We start from the raw sequence: 9,223 nt of genomic DNA on the forward strand, positions 1-9,223 counted from the left end.
TCCTCTTCGGCACCTGAACCACCGCCCAAGCAGGTCTCTGGCAGGCGAGGCTTTGGGACCTGAGATTATGACATCATGAACTCCAGCCACTGATGCAGAACTACAGAATTTGGTATTTTCTTGGTAGGTTTTGGTTTGCTTTGGTGTGATTATTTCTTGATGCACTCTGGTTCTTCTTTTTGGAGCAGGGTGTTTATCCTGGGCCACTGAGCATCGGAAGTATGCATCTTGTTTTATTTTTATTTTGTTTATAGGTGCTCAGTTAAGATACTTTAAAATTTTTAAAGCGTTGGGATTGCTGGAGATGGTAGAGGTCTTTTGAAGTTGGATCTGTGTTTTGTGAGAAAGTCTTTGAATCCATGAAGCCTTCCACCTCACTCTGTAGCGAAGCTGCCCCCTCTGTCTCTGTCCCCACACTGGGCTCCCAGGTACATCCCTGTCCAAAATGACAGTCTCTATGTTCTCATAGCTATCTTCTTACTTGCTCAGCAAGTATTAATGTAACATTTACCGTGAGTCAGGTACCACCCTATGTGCTAAGAATACAGCTGTGGATAAAATAAAGTTTCCTGTCCTCACAGGCTGAGCTTGGAACACAATTGTCCCTGTGTGATAAATTCCTAGATGAGAAAATATCGGAATTGAATGCATTTTACCTTCTAACACAGTCATCAGCCTGTGGGGACAAGGGGTGGAAGACTATGGGTTCAAAGCGATTCGAGTGGTTGTCATGCCAACAAGGAGTAGAATTGGGATGCTTGGTGTCCATCACCAGCTTCACGGCCCCTAGAATCATGTGGGAGACAGGTCTCAGCATCTGTCTGGGGAACTACTTTGATGATGTTCTCTGAGGTGACGACGCCCATCTTAGTTGTGGGCAGGACCATCCCCCACACAGTGGCTCCTGGGATGTGTAGGTAGAGAAGGGGAGCTGAGGTGCATTCTTCTGTTTCTCTCTGCTTCTTTGCTGTGTGTACTGTGCCACCAGCTGCCTCACACTCCTACAACTGTGATTCCCTCCTCAGTGGTGGGCTGCAACCTTGTAGCCCAAGTCAACTCTTTTTCTCTTAAGCTGCCTTTGTAAGTGCATTCTGTACAGCAACAGGAAAAGAAGCCCAGACATATTGATAAGGCAGAGAAAGCAAAGTAGCTAAGTCTGTCTTCTGTATTTAGTAAACCACTAATGTCAGCGTGCGAGCCCTTCCCTCATCAATTTATCGAACATATTTTAGATATCATATACTTATATATTATAAATTCACATATTATGTTATACATATTAGATATTTAGATAGCTAAAATATTAAGATACTTTAGTTCTATCTCCCAAAGCCCCACTCCCAAATGCCATTAACATATGAATCTGGGGATTAAATGTATAAGATATAAACTTTTCAGGAGCACACTCCAATGATGTCATCCCATTTCCAAGCACATCAGCACCTGGGTTTATGGATGTTCCAGACTTTGGAGGAGAGAAAAATGCCATGTCTCATGACAAAGTTTTGTGTCCCCACTGTTTAGCTTTTGGCCCCTTTGTCCACAGTTCCTTGAATACATTGTGTGTGACTCTGTGCAAGTGCTGGGACACATGGTGGCCCTGTCCTGGCTCTGGCTCTGGTCTCCATCCCTTTTGAGATCTAGCCATCACCAAGGCAGAAAGGTTTTCTTTGCTTTCTCTGGAACATTGCCTTAGCTCAGAAATGTCTGGGGGAAGATGCTAACTCCGGGTATGCCCGGTCTCCTTGGGTCTTAGGAACTCAGCAGTGTTCTGTGTCTACCCCTCTAACCATGTGGAATGACCAGGGACCACTCATGTCTCATCCAAAGGACTCAATAAAGGCCCCGGGAACAGCTGTGCGGCTGTCTCTCCTGACATTCCCGCGGGTTCTTCTGCCTCTTGTGTTGATCTTGATTATGTTACTATAGGCTGATTTATGTCTTTATGTCTCCATCTATAACATCTGAATTTGATTATGTTTTGATAGTCTTTAAAGAGGCAACAGAGTAAGGGAGGTGGTAAGGGTGAGTCCTTGTCCACTCTGATTTACGTCCTTGTAGGAGGAGAGTGAGACAAAGACACATAAAGGGGAATGACCACGCAAGAGCACTGACCACGCAAGAGCACTGACCACGCAAGAACACAGACCATGCAAGAGCACTGACCACGCAAAAGCACAGACCACACAAGAGCACAGAAGATGCAAGAGCACAGACCACACAAGAGCACTGACCACACAAGAGCACTGACCACGCAAGAGCACTGACCACGCAAGGGCACAGAAACAAGGCAACCATCTACACAGACAATGAGAAGGCCTTGGGAGAGTGAATTCTCAATGGGCAAACTGGCAAAGGCTCTGCCTTTGGCAAATAGAAACCAGCTCAGGAAAGGAAGGGCTTGCTCTCTGCCCAGACAGAGGGAGTCTTCAAACAGAGGCACTCACTGTGGCTGCTTCCCTGATTCACGCTCCTGCCTAAGGTAGCCCAGAAGGCAGCTGGAGCAAGTGACTCACCCGTAAACAAGCACAGGACTTGAAACTGCCCTGGGTTCTTGCCTCGGGGTTGTGCCAGCAGGTAAAGAAGAGATGGTCTCTAAACAAAATGCTCTTTACAGGGAGAGATGAGAGATGAGCTATCTACGCTCACAAACTGGAGTGCGATGGATTCAAATAGCCAGCAACAGGGAAAGAAGTCAAAGCCAAGCAAATTTTGGTCAAAGTTTTATAGTGTGTCTTCTACCTGGAGATGGATCTTAGAGGCTGGGTTCTCATAGAGAGAATTTGCAAGTTGCAAGGCTAGCACAGATCCAGCAGACACTGTGTGATTTGAAGGAGTCTGATTTATAACAGCTAAGCTACAGAACCAAACAAGATGCCCACTGACTGAGGAATAACGAAAATGTTGTGTGTATTCACCATGGAATTTTATCCAGCTGTAAAGATGAACAGAACTATTATCTACCAGAAAACACAGGAGGCTGGAGATTATCCTAGAAGACTAATTAAGCCTTTCTCAGAAAGACAAATACTGTGTTTTCCTCTTGTTTTAGTTCATAAATTTTATATAGATATTAGAATTATATATGTTAAAATCATGTATGTATGTATAAACTGAAAGTAAAAATAAAATCATTTAAGGGGACTAACTAGGGAAGAGGGATAAGAAAGGGATGCATAGGTTCGGGTATATACATCACTCACTTGTGCCAAATATCCCTCATGAACTCTCCCGATTCATACATGGTAAGTACACACTAATTCTTTAACAGGAGCTTCTCATTGTAAAGAGAAATGTTCCTGACATCCATGGGCCCAGGGAGGAGGTCAGACTCTCCAACTGCTTACCCCATAGGCCAAGTAGTGAGAATGTGGATATCACAGGCAAACCTGGCCAGGAGCTGGCAACCTCCAGAAAACAGCCTGCTGCAGGTGCTAAGACCATGGCTGGGTTCATTTTTAAATAATGGTCTTCGATATGCTCAGACACTCCAAACACAACCACAATCCTTATCCTTATGTTCTGCGGACAACCTTGAGAAGATAAACGATTTAAACTATTAAAGGTAAGATTTCTTTCTTTTGAGTGTCTGTGTATGTATGCGCTATGTGCATGTAGGCCCATGAATTCCCTGGAACAAGAGTTACAAGGGTTGTGAAATGCCGTGTGGGTGCTGGGGATGAAACCTAGATCTCCTGCAAGAGCAGCAAATGCTCTTAGCCACCAGGCTGCCTCTCGGCCACTGAGGTTCTCCAAAGCCTCCATAAACCATTATTGTATTACAGATGTGTTAGATGTCTCCTGGTGCCTAGCAAGTTACCGTCAACATCATGGCTCCAATAACACACATTAGTAACTTAGCTTGCAGTTTCTCTGGGTTGTGATTTTCCATGAGATGCAGGTAGGTTCCTCCTCCAGGTACGCTTGGCTGTCATGGAGATGATGGGTGGGTTGTGTTCTCATCTGCAATCCCGATGAGAAGAATCTGCTTGCACATCCACACACTCTCATATGGTGGGGCTGACATGAAGACATGCTGTCGGTTCACTGGGTTTACATGTTAGGACACCTCAGTCAATGCCTTTGACTCTCACCTGATCTCCATTGGGTCATCATCTTACCCACCTGAAGGCCTGGTGATCTCTAAAGACAAGACTTACCAGAGTTCTGGTTGTTGTAGTAGGAGCTGCAAGCACTTCCCACCTCCCAGCTTCCCGCCTCCCGGCTCTTGGCTCCCGGCTAACTTTACCCAAAATAATTACACAGAAACTGTATTTTTTTATATTTATTTATTTATTATGTATACAATATTCTGTCTGTGTGTATGTCTGCAGGCCAGAAGAGGGCACCAGACCTCATTACAGATGGTTGTGAGCCACCATGTGGTTGCTGGGAATTGAACTCAGGACCTTTGGAAGAGCAAATGCTCTTAACCACTGAGCCATCTCTCCAGCCCCGAAACTGTATTCTTTTAAACACTGTTTGGCCCATTAGTTTTAGACTCTCACTGGCTAACTCTCATATCTCAATTAGCCCATTTCTAATAATCTGTGTAGCACCACAAGGAGATAGCTTACCAGGAAAGATCTTAACCTGAGTCTGTCTGTCTCAGAGAGGAGAATCATGGCAACTGCCTGACTCAGCTTCTTTCTCCCAACATTCTGTTCTGTTTACTCTGCCTACCTAATTTTCTGTCTTATTAAAGGGCCAAGGCAGTTTCTTTATTTAACCAATGAAATCAACACAAAACGGAAAACTCCCACATCAGGTTGTCAGCTCGTCACCTGTGTCCTCTTGCAAAGCCAAGAGCCCTGCCACTCCCCTCAGTGATTAGCGGTCAAGCACAACAGGCAGACATGTGCAGGCTACCTGTCTTCTGTAACGCAAGGTGTAGGCTGCAACACAACAATCAACAGAGCTTAACAAAAGGCGAGATAAAATGTTGTCATATTAGTACAATGTTGTCAATGTCAAGTAAATGTTGTCAAATGAGTACAGCTGGTTTTATGGCTCCCCAGAAGCAGAAGGAAACTCTTTGTGGGTTTTAGGTGTGAGTCAGTTAATATTCACAGAAATTCGCCTGGGTTTCTCCCTGCACTAATCATTTCAGGCATCCTTTTATTAATTTCACTTGTTTTCACGTAGAATTTGAGAAACTGTCTCTCTAGGCATGTCCCAAACAAGTTCCTTTGAAATGATATTTTTTTTCTGAGTATAAAGCAATTTGTTACATAAAACATAGTAGTGATTATAGTTATTAGTTTTGGACACCATCTGTGTCTTATTATAGTATTTCTCTTTCTTAAAGACTTTCTAATGCATGTGCATATGTGGGCTCCTGTGTGTGCTCAGGTGCCTGGGCACAGGGGTGAGATGGATTGCTGAGGCCAGAAGATCGCGTGAGACCCCTGGAGCTGGGAATCACCAGCAGCTGTGAGCCTCCCCTTGTGGGTACTACATCTGAACTCCAGCCATCTGTGAGGCAGCAATGCTCTTTGTAGGGGAATGTCTTACCGCTGTAGAGTTGCAGAGATATCCTGACTTATCGGGAAGCCAGGCTATACTTAGAGCGCCATAGGACAGCTCTAGATGGGTAGAGCCACCATAGGACAGCTCTAGATGGGTAGAGCCGCCATAGGACAGCTCTGGGGGAGTGGAGCCACAGTACGACATCTCAGCCCTGGTTGAAAGGTGTAGCCAGACTACCTGAAGCTGGAGTGTGGTGGGGGATGGTCTCCCGCAGGATATAGCAATCCTGCTCTCCTGAAGAGCCACTACAGCTCAGCTCTGCTCTGTTCCCCTACCTAAGATGTTCTTTTTTTTTTTTTTTTTTTTTTTGGTAACACTCTGCTAAAATGGAAGCCCCTGCAGAAATGTAGCAATCTCCTCCAGCTCCAGGGAAAAGTTGTTGATTTTTTTTTTCTGCTCCACTTTGCTGAGGCCCCCTAGGGAGCATCTAGGCAAGGTTTTTAAGCTCAGTCCCCTAAGGGACATCCCAGCCAGGTTCTGCTATGCACCAGTGAATGAAGGTCATCACCTAAGACTCTTTTGAGAAAGATTTATTTGGGGAGTAGGAGTCCAGGAGAATGGCTGCCACTGCCAGGGAAGGATTAACAAAGGCTTCTAAATGAACAGGCAAAGAGACTTGTCTAGGGCTTCTCTGGGGCGGAGTTTTTCCAGGGAGAAGAGGGATTGGTTAGTTTTTCCCTGCTCAGGGATTGGTTAGTTTAGCCGGTCTGGGCAGTGGTGGCTTCGATTTCATGGCCAAACTGTATTTCTTTCACTGGTCCTTTTTTAGCTTTTGACTCTAATCTTAGGACCAGGGCATATTTCTTTCTCTGGTTGTGGCTCTAGGAACAAAGTGTTTCTTTGACACTAGTTTCAGAGTCGGGGCATGTTTCTTTGGTCCCTGGTTCAGGGGATGTTTCTTTTCCTGGCTCAGGTCTCAGATCCAGGGTGTGTTTCTTTCACCTGCTCTGGGTTCAGAGTCAGGGTGCTCAGCGATTGGTTGATTTCCTGCTCCAGTTGTTCCCTTTACCCTACACACGTACCGACTGAGCCATCTCTTTGGTTCTGACGCTACACTTCACATGTGGTTTGCTATGTCATCCTCATAACTCACAGGGTAAATATTACTTAGCTTTCATATGCACAGAAACATAGAGGCTTAGAAAGCTCGGGTTTGGCCGCTGTGCACAGACAGCAGGTGTGGGAATAGAATCCAGGCAGTGTCACACAGAAATGGCTTTCATCCTGCTTGATGCTGTAGAAGAGGAAAATGGGGCCTGAGGTTCCCCTAGGAGCCCCCGCGGGAAGAGGTGCACAGCTGCAGTTCTGAGACCGCCTCATTAATCTGCACATTTATTATTGACAGAAGAGAAGGAACACGAGCACCCTGACAGCATTGCAGCCGCTCCCTTCCCCACTCAGCAGTCAACCTCAAACATTTCCGCAGATCAATAAGTATGGATCAGTTTCTCTTCTTTTTCTGTTCTGTTCTTTGCTGTTAGAATTGGATCTTCTCTTCTGAACCGTATTATGTCTGCCATGGGACCTGGGACAAACGTCATCTATCCCCAGTACTGGACTTGGTTGTTCACTTGTCACTGGAGTCTCTCTTTCTCTTCCAGAGACAGCTTTGAGTCTCACCTCATTGGGCTCGCCTGGTACTTGGTCTGGGCGTCGGTAGGGTCCACTTGAGTTTGGTCACCAGCGCCATATACTGTGCCAAACCACAGCCACAAAGCAGTAAAACCCGAGACCACAGGCAGAAGCCCGTGAAGCCACACACTGCAACAAACTGTGTTCGTTAGAAATAACCTCAAATACCCTGTTAGCAGCATTGCTGTGCTCACAGACATCCCAGCTGATCGCGATTGTTGACCAACAGGCCCTCCACTCTGTTGTGGGAGACATAATTCCCAGTTTACTGACCCCACAGAGGGTGAGGGAGTTTTCTAACCAGAGAAACTTCACTTATGTGTTGATTTTTGGTTATATGATATGAAGCTGCCAAAACCTAGTTTGTTTTCAATTAGTAAAAATGGCACTTGTGTGTGGCAGAATGTCAGTGTAGCTGATGTCTATAAAATTCTACGCTGGAAGCTTCCCTCTGTTATCACAGAGCACCTGGCAACACTCACAGTGGTTAATAGAAGGTGTATTGCCTTTGTTTGCAGATATGAACCAGGCTCGGAAAGCTGGAAGAACTGACCTAGCCTTGGACAGCTGAGGGCACCAGTTTTGTTCCAGTGTCCCCATGAGCATGGCATTATCTCTTGAAATACAGGAGGACCCCTCATTAGGCCAAGATGCGAGCACCCAGATTCCTACTGCAGAAAGTCAAAAGGACACGGAAGACTTCGTCTTCACTAAACAGGAACCTGAAAGTCAAGGTCTGCCTGTTGCAAACTTGGCAGGCACAGCAGAGAAATGCCCATGTCATGCCTAGTCAAAGGAGGACACTCTGGAAAGGAAGGGGCTGGGAGCTTGGCATTCTGGAGTGACATGAACTTCAAATGGCCAGCTGCAGCCTGCGATCCAGCCACTGTGAACTGGTCAACTATGCAGGATGCAGGGTGAGCATGCGCCCGCAGCGCTTGGAACCTTCCCTCCTCTTCGCGTGTCCTTCTATAGCTTTTGATGCTCAGAATACAGCTAACGTGCAGCATGAGACAGGTATTGAGTGAAGGGACGTTTTCTGTTTTATTGAAGAGACAGAAACTTCGAGAAGTGTATGGTGGCTGCCACCAGAATGTGCCTCAAGTCCCCCAACATCTGGGCGGTGTAACTGACAGAGAATTGATAGTGCCCTCCTTTCCCTTCCTCCCCGTCTCCTCTCACAGGCTAAGATGCACACCATGACTCTGGCCTCTCCTGACCCCTCTCCCTGAGCTCTCACCCCAAGTCCTGAATTCAACCTTGTACATACTGAATCCCAGTGCCACACACTTGCCAAGGACCCAGGCCAATTCAGATGTTGGCACAATGTGCCGGAGGCCCTCCATCAGACTTCCCTATGGTCCCCAAGCTTTCTGATCCTCTCTCTCTTTCTCTCTCTCTCTCTCTCTCTCTCTCTCCCCCCCCCCCTCTCTCTTTCCCCTTCTCTAAGCAGTTAATTGCCACTGCACACTCTGAGATACAATCTCTAGAAGATTGCTTGCTTGTTCTGCCACACAGAAAACACAGTATTTCTCTGAAACTTAGGGGAAAGCCCCAAGTGATTTTTCTTTATTTACAGTCATTTACAACCACCAGTTCAAAACCATAGCAGGTGTCCCTCAAGTCCAATCACACCTACAAAGACAATTTCTTAGCCAGACAGTAACAAAGAATATAAGTACTCGTCTCTGCCATTTGAGGGATCCTGTTTGGAGCAAAAGGAGCAAGAGTCCCCTTTAGAAACATCCTCAGGTTTTCTCATCATGTTCTTGACCCCCCTTGTTCATATGATCCCTCCTCCCTCTCTTCAGCTGAACTCCAGGAGCTCAGCCTAGTGCTTGGCTGTGTATCACTGCATCTGCTTCCACCAGTTACTGGATGTAGGGTCTAAGATGACAATTAGGGTAGTCACTAATCTGAATAAAGGGGAAGGTCCTTTCAGAACCCTCTCCACTATTGATAGGAATCTTAGCCGGGGTCATCCTTGTGGATTCCTGAGAATTTCTCTAACACCAGGTTCCTCCCTAGCCCCATAATGGCTCCCTCTATCAAGATATCTCTT

This window comes from Microtus oregoni, unplaced genomic scaffold, assembly GCF_018167655.1.
Source record: "Microtus oregoni isolate MIOR12 unplaced genomic scaffold, Mior012 000023F_ref0000262, whole genome shotgun sequence".
Classification (NCBI taxonomy): domain Eukaryota; kingdom Metazoa; phylum Chordata; class Mammalia; order Rodentia; family Cricetidae; genus Microtus; species Microtus oregoni.